The 16,572-nt window shown below is 35.3% G+C and overlaps 2 long non-coding RNA genes across 3 annotated transcripts; one reads left to right on the top strand and one right to left on the bottom strand.

Annotated features, from left to right (window-relative positions):
• The first annotated feature begins 2,192 nt into the window (after nt 1-2,192).
• Nucleotides 2,193-3,411, top strand: LOC132155564 (uncharacterized). Its single transcript, XR_009437278.1, has 3 exons — nt 2,193-2,268; nt 2,397-2,461; nt 3,160-3,411. It is a non-coding gene; the product is annotated as an uncharacterized LOC132155564 (long non-coding RNA).
• Nucleotides 3,412-4,706: 1,295 nt separating this feature from the next.
• LOC132155565 (uncharacterized) lies at nt 4,707-6,056 on the bottom strand. Of its 2 annotated transcripts, XR_009437280.1 has the most exons (4): nt 5,989-6,056; nt 5,315-5,558; nt 4,954-5,183; nt 4,707-4,825 (listed from the first exon to the last, which is right to left on the bottom strand). It is a non-coding gene; the product is annotated as an uncharacterized LOC132155565 (long non-coding RNA). The 2 variants fall into 2 exon arrangements; XR_009437279.1 differs by lacking the exon at nt 5,989-6,056 and having other exon boundaries at nt 5,315-5,977.
• Between the last annotated feature and the right edge of the window lie 10,516 nt (nt 6,057-16,572).

The raw sequence follows: 16,572 nt of genomic DNA on the forward strand, positions 1-16,572 counted from the left end.
GTCAATTAGTCACACACAGACATTAATAATCAGAATATGAACCTCAACAATGGTGACCATAAAAAAAAAATGCTGCAAAGCATGCTGGGAGCCATGGATGAGTTTTGTAATACAATAGTACCCAGCATGCATTGCAGCATGTTTTTTTTTTCGTCACCATTGTAGAGGTTCATATTCTGATTATTAATGTGTGTGTTTGACAAACTACTGGCATAGAAGAAAAATGTATGTGTACAAAATGTTTAGAAAGTCATTTTTATATTAACTGATTATCACAGAACCACTGGCTCTTAGTGTCATTTTTTACTAGAACCACTTCTACAAATTACACTACACCTACTTCATCAAAGATTAGACTCCATACGGCTCAATAATTGTGAATAATAATAATGAATAATTATCATCACCAATATAAAGTATAACAACCTACACCTAGGTACAGGTTAACACCTGATGGCATTTTTTCTGGGCTTTTGAATTACAACAAATGTGTTTTAGAAACACACGGTTATAACAGCCAGAGAAAAGACTAAGACAGAAGTCAAGGGTCAAGAGCCCAACTAAAGCAAACACTGATCTCTAACATGGTTACTTCAAATGAAACAATAAATCAACATCTAAACCTTAGTTCATTCTCAGTAAGATCTTCTGTAGACGTCTGACAGAAATAAAGTCAGTCTGGTTATTAATAAGTGGAGCTGGTGATGCTGTTTGTGGGTTGTTTAATCAGATCTTGAGAGATTTCATGTATTTTATTTCAGTTGATTTCATCTAAGACTGTGTCTGAAGTCAGTTGTAGTAGTTCTTGTGTTTCTCTTTTCTTCAGTGATTCTGTTTGTTAACAGCAGCTGTTCATCACTAATGTTCAATCAGCACTTAGTTAATCTTAATTGCAATGTACATCTTCTTTCAGTGAACTCAACTGAATTAAGTTCAGAGTACTCATAACTGTTAGTTTTTTCAACTTAAATGGTTTAAGGCAATCGGTTTCCTCAAACGGTTTGAGTTAACATAACTTGTCAGGTTTGAGTGAGGCTGTGTCTGAAGTCAGCTGTAGTTCCTTTCTCTCTTTTCTTCAGTAATTCTGTTTGTTAACAGCAGGTGTTCATCACTAAACTCAATTATCACTCAATTAATCACTTAATTACTTAATTGCAATGTATATCTTCTTTCAGTGAACTCAACTGAATTAAGTTCAAAGTACTCATAACTGTGAGTTTTTTCAACTTAAACGGTTTAAGGCAATCGGTTTCCTCAAATGGTTTGAGTTAACATAACTTAAGGAGATCTGTTTACTCAAACCGTTTGAGTTAAGTTTACTTGTCGGGTTTTACAGTCAAGGCAATCGGTTTACTCAAACGGTTTGAGTTAAGTTAACTTGTCGGGTATTACAGTGTAACGTCCGTGAATGTCTTTTGTCATATTTACATAGGATTTTAAATTATCTGTACTTGTTGAGGTGTAAACAGTCGGTTGTGGTCACGGTTACGCTCATGTTAATTTATCTTTTTTTTTTCGCGGTTATACTGAATGTATGTTTGTCTCCTAAAGGAAACGGCATTGTGTAGTAAAGGCTAGCATAATTATTTTGAGGCTGTTGAAGTGGTAACTGTTAAAAGTATGTTTTGCATGTAATATTTCAGACTTGTTGAGCTCTTGTCTTCACTGTGTCTGCACTGAGAGTTAAAGACACAGAAGCTGTTTGTGTGAGAGTGACTGACTGTGTGAGGAGGAGGATGAGGAGGTGTTCTCAGCTTCTTCTGAAGAGAGGGACAGACGGGTTTAAGGAGAGTAAACTTTAGAATTCTACCAAGTTATCTTTATTTTTACTAAGACTAAAATAATGCTTGTTTTTGTAGATGTTGAAATCCAGAGACCAGGTAACTTCATTCTTTTGAGACTGATGTGAGTTATTTTTTTAGAAAATTAATGTTTCTGTCATGTCCTGCCTGTTTACTTCACATTTTGATGCAACAACAGTGTGATTATATGTTCATATTTTATTGAAACCATTGATTTCCCTCTTTGCAGAACTCAAACTAACTGGAGTTAAGGACACAGAAGTCTGCTTGTGTGAGGAGGAGGCGGTTTTCTCAGCTTCAGAAGACAGGGAAAGATAGTTTAAGGCAAGTAAAATTCATAATTTCATGTTATCAGTCATCAGTTGTTGTTTTTGTTTTTTACTAAGAGTAAAAAATGTCTGTTTTTTGTTTTTGTAGATGTTAAAAGCCAGAGACATGGGAGAGCATCATTCTTTTGAGATTTTATGTAAGTTATTTTTAGAAAATTAATATTTCTGTTGTCTCCTTTCGGTTTACTTCACATTTTGATGCAACAACAGTGTGATTACATGCTCGTTTCATTAAAACCATTTATGTCTGTGTTGTTCATTGCAGAACTCAAACCAACTTTGGAGTTGTCTGATTTGGAGAGTCATCATTCTTGGTCTTCCTTCTTAAAGGTAAAGTTCACACAAAAAATAATTTAATTGCCCTCATGTCATTCCAAACCTATAAGACTTGAATATATTGAAATGAATATATTTTTCATTTTCTCATAATTTTGTTAATCCATTTATAGTCTAGATAATCAGTATTTTCAAGCCTCATGAATACAGAGTTATTATAGAAGTAATTCATTCTGATATTTATATATTAATAAATCTTAAATTATATGATAGCAAACATGTATGTTCAAAATAAAATACTGGTCTCCCAGAATAGCAATGGAGGACACAAATTAAGAGAATATTAAATATATTCATTTGTTTTCCAAAACTGAGCAGAGTTCGTATGAGTCTGGAACAACATGTGGAGAGTAAATTATGACCATTTTTATTTTTTGGTGAACTAACCGTTTGAAGAGCAGCCATCTACGTACATGAACATTTGTGAGGAATGTGAATGTCATGTCTGTTTTAATGTTTCAGTAAAGAAGCTTTCTGAAAGCAATATTTATTCAAACAATATGACATGTCCTCATACTAGTGCTGCCATTATAGCACTGGAGCGCTGTGGTGGACCGAGACATTAAAAACCTCACAAACTGTTGAAACTTTAAAACAGATTATTTACCTATCCTTACGGATGTGAATACACCTCTATCTGAAAATGGATAGTTTAATTAAATGTTATATTTTTTCAAATGTGTTTCTCTTAGGCCACTGATGAAGAGCAGGCGGTGACTGGGATGAATGCTGGTGAAAGAAGAGAACATCCTTTCCTCTAAACTCATGCAGCAGTGGTTTTAAAGGAGGACGCTGCCCCGGATGATGTAGATGTCACATGTGCTGATGGAGCTTCTTCATGACTAAATCAGTTATGCTAAAGAGATCATGAAAATTGACCGTGATGCTTGATCTGTATTCATGGACTATGAAACAAACTGTAAGTGTATAATTTGTAAAAACAATGTTAAATGTTTTTTCCGTGTTGTTTAGTAGAAGACTTTACACTCTGTCATTCATACACATGCTCACATTCTTTCACACACACACACACACACACACACACACACACACACACACACACACACACACACACACACACACGTCTGTTAAATGTTATAATATCAGAGTTAATGTTGTGATTTATTTGTGTACTGTCATGCCAGAATAGTTGGTAAAGAACCTAACTAATTGTAAAGTTTGTATAATAGTGTGTTTGTATATTTTTATACAATATATACAATTGAACAAAGTCCAATTTGACCTTAAGTTATGTTCAACAAATGTTCAATGCTTTATGAACTGTAGCTGTTAATGCCATCCTTTTCTGCATTTCTTCTTACATGTTACTTTTTGACTTTTCTCTTGTTTTTAATAAATATTTTCCTTTTGATAATTATTATTTGTGTGTAAAAGTGATCTTTAAAATGAACAATATTTGTAGGTTTAATGCCTAGCTCAATTTGGGTTCATTTTAACGTAGCAATGCATTATTTCCCACATCCTTGCACTCAATTGGTGGCGGCACTCTGAGAGTTAATTTCTGCCAGCAGGAGGCGCTAAGAGCGGGAGAGGTAAGGGTTTCTCCGGTGACGGCTGCAAAGTGGCGCTGAGCTCACAAACCCTGCCTTATCAAGCATTGCATGCGAAATGAAATCGAATATTTTCTAAATACAGTAGTTTTCCTTCTGAAATACAGTGATAAAAAACACCCACTCTGGTTTTTGAAACCCTGCAATGTAGTCATTTTAAATCATAAAAAAGCAACCCAGAAGGTTGGGTTAAATGTAATTGGGTTAAAATAACCCAGCGTTGGGTTCGTCCCTTTTTGACCCAGCGCTGGGTGGCCAAAATAACCCAAATTGGGTTGTTTTCAACCCAGCAGTTTTTAGAGTGTACGTAGATGGCTGCTCTTCAAACGGTTAGTTCACCAAAAAATAAAAATGGTCATAATTTACTCTCCACATGTTGTTCCAGACTCACACAAACTCTGCTCATTTTTGGAAAACAAATGAATATATTTAATATTCTCTTAATTTGTGTCCTCCATTGCTATTCTGGGAGACCATTATTTTATTTTGAACATACATGTTTGCTATCATATAATTTAAGATTTATTAATATATAAATATCAGAATGAATTACTTCTATAATAACTCTGTATTCATGAGGATTGAAAATACTGATTATCTAGACTATAAATGGATTAACAAAATTATGAGAAAATGAAAAATATATTAATTTCAATATATTCAAGTCTTATAGGTTTGGAATGACATGAGGGCAATTAAATTATTTTTTGTGTGAACTTTACCTTTAAGAAGGAAGACCAAGAATGATGACTCTCCAAATCAGACAACTCCAAAGTTGGTTTGAGTTCTGCAATGAACAACACAGACATAAATGGTTTTAATGAAACGAGCATGTAATCACACTGTTGTTGCATCAAAATGTGAAGTAAACCGACAGGAGACAACAGAAACATTAATTTTCTAAAAATAACTTACATAAAATCTCAAAAGAATGATGCTCTCCCATGTCTCTGGCTTTTAACATCTACAAAAACAAAAAAACAAACATTATTTTACTTAGTAAAAAAAAAAAAAAACAACTGATAACATGAAATTATGAAGTTTACTTGCCTTAAACTATCTTTCCCTCTCTTCAGAAGAAGCTGAGAAAACCTCCTCCTCACACAAGCAGACTTCTGTCCCCTTAACTCCAGTTAGTTTGAGTTCTGCGAAGAGGGACATCAATGGTTTCAATAAAATATGAACATGATCACACTGTTGTAGCATCAAAATGTAAAGTAAACAGGCAGGACACAAGAGAAACATTAAATTAAAAAAAATTATAATAATAACTCACATCAGTCTCAAAAGAATGAAGTTATCTTGTCTCTGGATTTCAACATCTACAAAAACAAACATTATTTTAGTCTTAGTAAAAATAAAGATAACAATGTTATTCTGAAGTTTACCCTCCTTAAACCCGTCTGTCCCTCTCTTCAGAAGAACACATCCTCCTCCTCACAGTCTGAGACTCTCACACAAACAGCTTCTGTGTCTTTAACTCTCGGCGCGAGGACAATGAAGACACGAGTTGGACCAGTCTGAAATATTACATGTAAAACATACTTTTAACAGTTACCACTTCAACAGCCTCAAAATAATTATGCTAGTCTTTACTACACAATGCCGTTTCCTTTAGGAGACAAACATACATTCAGTTTAACCGCGAAAAAAAAAGACAAATTAACATGCGTGTAACCGTGACCATAACCGTCTATTAACGTCTCAAAAAGTACAGATAATGTAAAGTCTTATGTAAATATGACAAAATACATTCATGGACGTTATATTAAAATTATCTCTTCCATTCAATAACGTTAAATGATGCCGTTAAGACCTCCGTGTCTGAGGCGAAAACTGCGTCCATTTTTTTTTTTTTTTTTTAATATAACGTTAAGCTCCTTTGTTTCCGCCTTTCATACAACCGGGTAAACAATAAACGATAACTTTATATTTTGAATATTTACTTACCATAGTCTTTCACTCGCTTCTCGCTTCTTTCACGCTGAGAATGAAATGGTGGCTGCTCGCACTGGAGACGTGCGATCTTGACGTGACATGCGTGCTCTCCTTCACCTCCGCGTTCTCAACCCAGCCCCGCTGGGTTAAAATCGAGAACAATTTTCGAGACCAAAATCCTATCCAGCGGCCTCAACCCAGCATATGGGTTGAAAAATCAACCCAGCGTTTTTTAGAGTGTAAATTGGTTACAAAATAGATGAAGGATTGTAAAACATATAGTTAATTGTACCCAACATGCATGTAAAACATTACCTGAGAGAGAGAGAGAGAGAGAGAGAGAGAGAGAGAGAGAGAGAGAGGGCAGAGCACAGAGAAGAGAGCTCCAGCAAAGAAAAGAGGCAGCAAAGGAAAGAGTCAGCAGAGAAAAAGAGCCAGAGCAACAGTTAAGGTCAAAATGACCAATCAGCAGATTACAGCTTTACCCATTGTGCAAAAGGTGTGACAATTAGCAGACCCCGATGTATACACATGTTGGCCTACAGGCCTTGATCGATATCAGCACTTCTGTGCCTTTAGAAATTCCAAATGGCCCGTTTGTTACTCAAGATTTGGGACAGAAAAAAAATAAGTCTTGGATCATTTCTGACACTACAAGCACAAAGCTCCATCAGAAAGAGATCTGACCAAGTTTTGGCCCATCTCTCTGCCCCATCTCTCTCTCTCTCTCTCTCTCTCTCTCTCTCTCTCTCTCATCTGAAGAGACCAGCAGAGCATCAACGACTGCAAAAGTGGAGAATAGCTAAAGTCCTGCTTTAAATTCACTGGCAGCTGAAGTCCTACTGTCTAAGTGACAAGTCTTGTTATGTTCATTTATCTGGTTTCCTCTCGGCACATTGTCATTAAGACGAGAAACGCGCGATGGAGGAAATGCTTTTCAAATGATTCCCTCCATTTTCAACCACATTGTAGCACAAATGAATTATTCCCATATCAGCATGGCTAAATCGACAGGAGCTGGTAAAAAGCAGAAAGAGATGGCTCTCGCTGGTAAATTACAAAAAGAGCTGCTGATTTGGGCTTTTGTTGCATGTTCTGCACTTTATTTACTGAATGAGTGGCAGATGAAACGTGGATTGAGAACCTAAAATTCACTCCATAAATGCTGGGTTTTAGATGCACAGTTGAAAACAGCATAAAATCGCTTCTGAGAAAGAGAAAGAGAGAGAGAGTCAATGAGTGTGACAGGAAAAAAAGAAAATTAACAATTGTTATTCAAAATAAATAAATAAATAAAAGTGACGCTCATAAATACCAAATCAAAAGTAAAATGTTTTCTCTTATAGTCAGTGAGCTCAGGCCAACCAGCCGATGCAGAGCACCACAACAAGTACTTCTCTGAACAGCCTCACCTAATTTATTTTCTACCCGAGAAGGCAGGAAAAAAAAGAGGAGAAAAAACATCTTTGAGTAGCTGACAGCTTAAATCCTCTGTGTACTATAATAAAGGCTTGTCTATTTTGGGAGCCACAATCATTAATCTACCCGAAGATGTCCCTTGGGCATGAATGTGTTCAAAAACAGACAAATAACTGAAAAAGAAATCATAATGGAATCAATTCTGCCATTGTTTATACAATCTCATGTCATACCAAAACCATATTCATTTTATTTATTTTTTTCATCAAGCACAAAATAAGAATATTTATGGAGCTATTTTTCATAAGTACACAGCCAGAAAAAAATGTTATGCTACAAAAAGAAAACACGTTAATAAAACATGAAAGTCCATCGGATTTAGAAAGCTATAGAAAAAATTATTCCGTCTTATGTTATGGTGTTTTTATCGAATTTTCACTCAGAAAATGCTATTACTTTAACAAATAATTGCAAAGAAACAAGTAACACATGAATTTATTAGAATGTAGAATGATTGCAATTGTACTTTCTTGGAAAATTGCTGAATGGATTATTTTACATTTTTGTGTTCCACAGTAAAAAAAATTAAATAAAAAAAAAATAACATACTGCAGGTATGGGATGTCATGAGTGCTTATGCAATATGATTGATTGATTGATTGATTGATTAAACTTTATTGTCCTCAAGGGCAATTCTTTGTGTAGACAGCAGCATACACATACACATACATATAACAACACAGCACACAAATTACAATAACTCATTTAAAAACCTAATTGCAGCAGGTATAAATGAATTTCTATATCTATTTGATTTACACAAGGGGAGTTTAAATCTCCGTCTTGAAGGAAGTAATTGAAGATCAACACACAGTGGACGAGTGACATCGGAAAGGACTAACTGGCCCTTCCTAGTCGTCCTATGCTCATAAATTTGTGTGATAGTCCTTAATTCGATCCCCCCCATCTTACTGCACATTATAACTATGCTTGACAACTTCCTCCTATTCTTAACATTAAGATTACCATACCAACATATGCAGATCTAATGTACAGCAAAGCATAGAGCAAAGATCAGAGTTGAGGTGCATCTTGAGTTTTCTGCTCATACAGTGGAGTACGTCCCCCTTTGCAGCAAGCCACTGTGTTGGCACATGTGTGACTGCAAACCAGGCTTGTTTTATTGGGTTGACTTCCCAAAGCTCCATGCTCTCAGTAGGTGGTTCAAAAGCCAGTGCCAGTCGCTCAAGGCTCTGACTCTGATGTTCTGTATCCTATTAAACATTCATGCTTTGTGTACAGACATTTTGTTTTTACTTTAATGACTCGATTTTTGGTGGAATGGCAAGGGATTCTATGTTTTTAAAATACTGGGAAGAAACTGTTGATTTTGCAGTTGGCTACTCCATCAGGAATTTTTCTCTTTGTGTTTTAATCCTCCCTCCCGTTACACATATAATTAAATTATTTATGAATGTAAAAATAATGAAATGATATGTTATATACTAATATTATAATATATCATAACATTAAAATGTTTTTCTAATTACATTAAAACCCATTTGGCAGATATTATCTCTAAAACCCCAAATATAAGAAATGGAACATTTTTTTTAGGTTGTAATTACTTAATTATGGCAGCAACTGAACTTAGTTAAGTTGAAGTATAGGTGTAGATGCAATAATAATAATAATAATAATAATAATAATACTACATATAAAAATTAACTTAATCCTTAAGGGGGTCAAAAAAAAGGAAAAAACTCCACAGTTCAGCTAATTTATTTTAATATGAATTTACACTATTATAGATTTTAATAAAGTTGCATGAAATGTCTAAAAACATTACAATTATCACATGAATTTTCAACTACTAATTTGATGTACCAGGTAATTCAGCTCATTTGAACCGCATTGCTATCTTTTCCTGTTGAAAAGCATGAAGCCATCAGCCTGCTGCAAAGAGCCATGGGTACTGGAACTTACAAAGTGCCTGCTTGCTGAATCATCCAGGATAAATGTTGAGAAGGTTATTGCCCCTCTGGCTGAATGAGGTTTTCAATCTTTCAGATTCTCCCCATCCTGCTGTAACTTGATCAGTGTGTCTTATATGAGAAAATATTTTCATACTTGCCAAACCCAATAGAGCCATCATCGATGAAAGCTTTAGGTTGCCTGTTACCTAATCTAGTCACAATGAAAACATTAATCACTCCCTCTCTCAATTATTGTTATTTTCTTCTGTGTTTCTCTGGCTTTTCATACCCATGATTAAGAAGAATGGGCTTGTGGAAGAGTTTCTGGGAACTCAACTTCTAAATAAAAAATACATTTCTCTTGTCCATATCTCTAGTGCTTTCTGAGACCCTGGATCCAAATTCATTGTAATTCCTGTAACAAAGAAAGGGCACTGAGCAGGGAAAAACTAAATAAGCATTCTATAAACATTCAATGGAATATGCAACACCCAACAAGAAGTCTCAAAGATTTAGCACTCTGCCTTGGTAAGTCCATATATCTGTAAATGAATGACAATTCAGATTAACTGTCATCCACTGATATCAGCAACCAGCAGGGAACATTCACTATCTAAATGCTGCCCTTTGTTTATTGAACAAATATAAGTCACAGCCTTGAGGGATATTCCAAGAGGATCCATTTGCGATGTAATCTGTTAAAGGACTTCCAATATATACGTTTACACAGAGATAATGCTGTAAATGTCAATCAAAATAAATGCACAATTTAGCATGTGTTTCCAACATAACAGTGGGGGACAGAAAGGTATCTGGAGAGCATTGTTCTACTATCTCAATTTAGTGACATATGTGATAATCTGAAACTAATTATCTCCCCCCCAAACGACTGTCGTCAAAACACATGTAAACATTTACTCACATCACTTACGATCCATAATCCATCAATAAAATTTAACAGCAGATGGTGCCACCATTGTGATTTCATAGGCTGTTTAGGAACTCAATTGCTTCCCATCTAAATTCATAGAGGGAGATTATGTGCGTAATCAAATGAGCGGCTCTAAATGAATGTGTTTGCATTGCGTTTCAGAGAGCGCTGATCTGAGATAAGGGCAAGTATGATGTAGGCTGAGAGGCCGAGCTGTGGCAGAGTATAGAGACAATAATCCTCTTAAGTCTTTTATTATGACAACATTATGATTGGCAACCAGTCATCAATTACAGTCTTGGGTAGTGGAACTAGCAGGGAGAAAAATAAAGAATAGCAAAACATGGGGCATATAAAACGGATGGAAAGGAAAAGGCAAGGCAATAAGGCAACAGGAAGTTGAATTGGGATGGCAGAAAGAAGAATTTACTGAATATTCACGCATTAGGTACAGTACAAAATCTGTGTATAACCACACTAGGTATAACATGCACATACTGTCTATTTATTAGTACTTATAAAGCATATGTCAATATGTTATTGAGATCCTATTCTGCATGACCATATTTTAGATCTCATAAGCATACCTCGTACCTAAGCTTAGCAACTAAATTAAATAATCAGTCACGTCCAACACTGACCAGCTCAATAAGTTAAATGATAGATCAAATAAAATCAATTAAATCAAAGAAGTTAAATATATGTAAAAAGAGATATTATTATAAAAGGGCTCCGGTAAACATCTACATCATGGCACTGCACAACGTTTTGTTTTTTGTTTTTTAACCAATTGAGAAATTATTGGGAATCGAGCATTTTTATGCTTATTTTTTTAATATATTTTTTTCTTATATTGATTGAATTATTTCAGGTCTACAAAACGTTCGAAATTTCATTCAGATCAAACTTAATCAGACTAATTGAGGAGTTTACATGAAGGCTTTTCAATCCAACTGAGCCATCAATCCAATCACAGATTATTTGGGTGGATGTAAACATACCTGTAGTTAGTGACACAACTGAGGAATTTTGCTAGTTAATTTTCGAATAATCATGCTAAATTATTACTTGATGTATAACATTTTCTAATTTTCTAATTTCTAATTTTCTAACTAATTAGACATAAGTTCAATACTCATGAATCACATTGATTTTGTCAGAATATGTTAACATATCCCATTTATTGTGTGCATGATAATGTTTATGAGTTCTGAAAAACATCAATTAAAACATCTTTATTCAAATTACAGTTCTACAGTACATCCTGTTTTTCAGTTCACATTAAGTTCAAATTCAATGAATTGAACCAGAATATAAAATGCATGATCAATTCATTTCTGACAACCCGTGCATTTGTGTTGAATGAGCCAGAGAAAGAGAGAGATTTTTCTTAAGATGTTAGTTTTCCTCTGAGTAGCCGGAGAAAGAGAAACGATCTTGACCACTGCAGTAGCTGGCCTTACATTTGTGTTGAAATATTATCTACACGCCTGGCTACAACATCCGCTTAAAAAAAAACAACTAAAGCCTGTCTCCCCTCCGAGTTGATTAATATTGATTCTGTGTTTGCACAAGCATGTGGATCTCCTCAGGTGGAACCAAATTACTCTGAGGAGCTCTAGTACTGCTCAGCTCCTCCAGGAACACAGCAAAAGCATTAATAGTCTGCTTGCGAAAATAAAACAAAGTTAAAGAAAATAAACAGAAAATAGTTGGGATGCTGTCAAGGGAATCAGATTCCTGGTTGTTGATTGGTTGAGTCTTAAAGAGACTTTCATTCTATAAGGTTTGGTGCAGACTAGCTAATGTGTACTCCTGTACGGTGTATAATTGCTTACAGATAGCAGCACACGTTCGCCCATCAGCAGACAAACAAAAGTGCTGTTCGGTGTGAGAGGTAAGTCCAAAGGCATAAATACCTCAGTGACATATAATAAAATTGGCATGTTCTCCTTTGGAGTACCTATCAACAATGGAAAACAGAAGCAATTTAATTCAATCATATTGTGGTTCGGACACAATGTGAAAACCAAACCTTTCTTCAGACCAAGCAATCAAACTAAGTTTGAAAACAACTTACACCTCATAGAAATCCCCAGCCTGAAAGTAAATTTTTGTGAATCGGCTCTATTTTGCTTTTTTTTACATAACAGAACGTTCTGCTCTGAGCCCCCTTTGCAAGCTGTTTACAGAGATGGCCTGCAGCAAATTATCTATCATGCATGCCACATTTGAATAATTCATTCACCTTCTGTGAAGTATTGCGGAGGGAGACCTCTTCGTTTCCCATTCATACTTTTAGCTCTAATTTGGGGTCTCTGATTAATTATTCCTCTCATTAAGTACATGATTGCGAGTTTTTCATGATGATAATTTCCCAGAAACTGGGAATTCTGAGCTATCCAAAGTCATTGCTGTGAGCCGGCAATTTACCGCATAGATTACTCACCCTACAGTTCTAGCACGATTCCAACATTTGAGGTCAGCGAGAATATAGAAATGCTAATGAGCTCCTTATAAACACCCATTGAGAACTGCTTAGGCCCATTTTGTTTCATGACTCATACAACCAAGGGAAGATAATGAGCAAGAACTGGAATTCTGAGGCCTGATTATCCAGTGTGAGGTGTTCACTTGCTACTTTATTTTCTTTTAAATAAATGATTACACATTATTCATGCATGTAGTACGTTTTATCCACATGGGAGCAAATGGAGAATTTGACCTCCAGCTGAGAAGCTCATGGCCGTCCATGAACTGACCTCCCACTACCGGCAGAGAGAAATAAGAGTTAATTTGCGAATCCCAATGTAATTATGACACTTCCATCTCTGGAAAAGATCTGGTCCGCACTTTCAGGACAGTTCATATTCGCACCTTGTCTCATTGGCTAAATCGAATGCCATCAACGGACATCAAACATGCATGTTTGCATCATACGTGCGTTCTGAAGATGATTGGAGGCCCACGCTTGCATGAGACCAATAATCTGGGATCAAAACATCTGTCACTGCCAAAGAACAGAATAAAAACAGCGATAAATCACACAGGATTCAGTAGTGTTGTTGTGTCTGGCTTTATTTGCACATGTGAGATGGAGCCCAAAGACGCAAATTTCTCCAGGTATGGCAGATGGATGGAGTAGCAGAGAAAGATGGCCTAACAATTGCTCTTTGAAATGCTGAAATGTCTACTGACAGTTACAGAGTCCTGCAGAGAGATACTGAGAGAGAGAGAGAGAGAGAGATAGAGAGAGAGAGCGAGAAAGCAGGAAAATAAGGCTTTGATCTCTGCGGCATGGCCAAATTAGACATTTCTTGGGTCTGTGTTTGTATATGTGTGAGAATATATGTGGATATGGGGCTATAATTTTGTCCTTTAGACAGTATTATTTGATAAAGTATTCAAAGTTTTTATGTTGCTTGGCAACGGTCAATGGCTTAACATTAGCAGGTGGAAGAATAGCTTATTTCAAAGTCTATTATCAATAATACATTTGTTTCAGAGAATTACAATATACAGTATAATGCAATTCAGATGTTATTGACTTCTGATTCTGCTATTTAATTTGCATGTTGTTCAATTATATGTTAAAGATTCATAACTTACAAAAAATACTTTTGTTTTAAAATAATTTTATTTATATCTTATAAACAATCATTTTGTTTAATAATTTTTGTAACAATATATTTTTTTTAATAATACTTAATACATTATTAAAAATGATATCAAATACATTTTACATAATCTCAAAAAAAAAAAACACATTTAGCAAAAACAAGTTTATATATATATTTCCTTAATAACATATTGGAGGATATTGTCAGCAATAAGTATTAATCTTTTCTTTTACATCTATGATTTGTTTACAGCTATCTTCTCAAAATGCTCCTCCATTTCTTCGTTCCCCAAACAAAAAAGTGCAATTAAATCAGTGGTTTCAAGTATTTTAAAACCTATGTTGCATATATTTCATACAAAAGTACATCAGTAGTTTTTATCCTTGTGCATATTTTTGTCATGACATATTCACGAGTAGTACATCTGCTCTTATGCTTTTTGATGAGCTATACACTATCCAAATGCATGTTTCCTTTCTTTATTAAAAATAACATCTCTAGAAGCAAAGCCTATTGTAATCCTTTGTTTTTATTTTTATTTTTTTATTTTTATTTTTTTTACCATTACCTTTTTCTAGTATCCCCTGCACAGCAGTTAACTTAACTGAGAGAGAGAGAGAGAGAGAGAGAGAGAGAGAGAGAGACAATAACAACAAAACAATCTGATTAACAAACATTTTAAGCTTTTGCTCTGTCAAAATTTAATAAGTTAAACCTAAGAGAGAAACTTTTATAGAACAAAACTATAAAAAGTTGGAAACGTGGCCACATTATACCCAATCATGCAAAAGCAAATATGAGTCTTTGCTTTCATTTTCTGGATCATGTGATGGTCATGGTTGATGGTTGTGTTGGTGAGTTACTCTCACACTCTTTTTACAACTCTGAATCTGCCCTTTCCCCCTTATTTCTGCACTGCCCAGTGGGGAAACAGTCAGATTTATCTACACAGTGCAGACTATGCTCTTCTGGGGGCAATAATTAATCCCTCATTTAAGAAAAATAAAAGCTGGTAGCTGATAAGCCAATATGGTCAGGGACTAATTTCTCTGTAACCTCTGCATCGGGCCCTCAGGGCTGCCATTGATTCTGATTCGGCTCAACCAAGCACCACATGCAGCCAATCCATTGGTATCAGTTGTACTGAAGGGTAGGAGCCTTTAGCTTCCTTCTATGCAGTGCATAACCAGCTTTTAATGATGCAGCCTGGTGGAAATTAAGTACTGCATCAGTATTAAAGACTCAATTTATTCCATCTTTTGTTCTCTCAATGAGTTTTTAACCGTCCACACTGCAGAAGGCTCTGAGATTTACGTTTATGAGATCATTTTTCCTAAGACTAAATAATGAAGTAATAGCAGTATGAGGGAATGTTGGCTTTCACATTAGCACTTCTGGTTTGCAGCCAGGTTTACTTAATGTCAGAGTTCAGCTTGTTTGGATGACGCAAACACTGTTTTCCCAATCAGAGTCTACTTTAAAAAGATTATGTTGTGTGTGGTTCATGAGAACTCCAGTGCGATGCAGCAGATTTGAGCACAATCATACAAAATCTTGGAAATGAACAGCTATCGATGACATATGATTCGAAAAAAAAAATTATTTGCATTTGTACTCACTCACTTTCCTGGCAAGCATGATGCATTGCAGGTCAAGAGTATCTCTTTTCTGTTTGCCTTGAGCAAAAATTTGCTATTTAGAACATTTTTAGTACATTCAAGGCAGATAGACACAAGGGCTGATATGTGTTGATGCTTTGGAAACAAAATTCAAGGTCAAAAAACAAAAGTTCAAAATAGAGACGAGCAATGCTATACATTTTACCACCTACTGTTTTGTTCTTACTTGGTACAGGTGTAAATAATTACCACTTTGACAATGCAAGTAGATTACGGTTCAGAATCAAAAACAAAATAAAGTCAATGCTTCTGAATTCACATATTGTCTGAGTAGGTACTACATTTGAATCTTAACTTACTTGGTGTTAAAAAAAAAATATGTTCTATAGAGTATGAATATGGGTAATGAAATTCAGATGTACTGCATCCACCATGTTTTCACTCTCACATGTTCTACCAGCATAAGTCATGTCTCTTTACTGTCCTTCATAAATCCTATCCCATGGCCTCATGGCCTCATGACCCTCAGAATCTTGATAGGAAGTAGCACGTCATACTTTTTACCTACTGTTTTTTGAAAACTACGAATTCGGACATACTACAATTTGGCATACTCTTTTTCGAATACTACATAGTAGGGATGTATTAGATTTCAGAACACATTCCAGCAGGGGTAGGGAAACAATCAAACTCGGACTAAGCAGTAGAAAGCACCAAAACCAGCCCAATCACAGTTTTCCCCTTCCATTGGGGGTCCCCTCTCTTGAAATAACATTCTGGGGGTGGGGAGAGATTGCTTTAACCAACAACCGTTAACAACTGTGTAAAAGTAGCTCCATTCAACAGTAAAACCACAGACGTAGCAACGTTGCAATCTGTTCCTCACACTAAACTATCATATGGCTTCAGAAAACCTGGAATATTGCACATAAGTCATACAGACAGCTTTTTTACATTTAAAAATTAAACAATTAAACAAAAGTTAAAATTAAAAGTCTTGGTCCACATTTATTGTAGTTGCATGAAAAAAG

This window comes from Carassius carassius, chromosome 13 (genome assembly GCF_963082965.1).
Source record: "Carassius carassius chromosome 13, fCarCar2.1, whole genome shotgun sequence".
Lineage (NCBI taxonomy): Eukaryota > Metazoa > Chordata > Actinopteri > Cypriniformes > Cyprinidae > Carassius > Carassius carassius.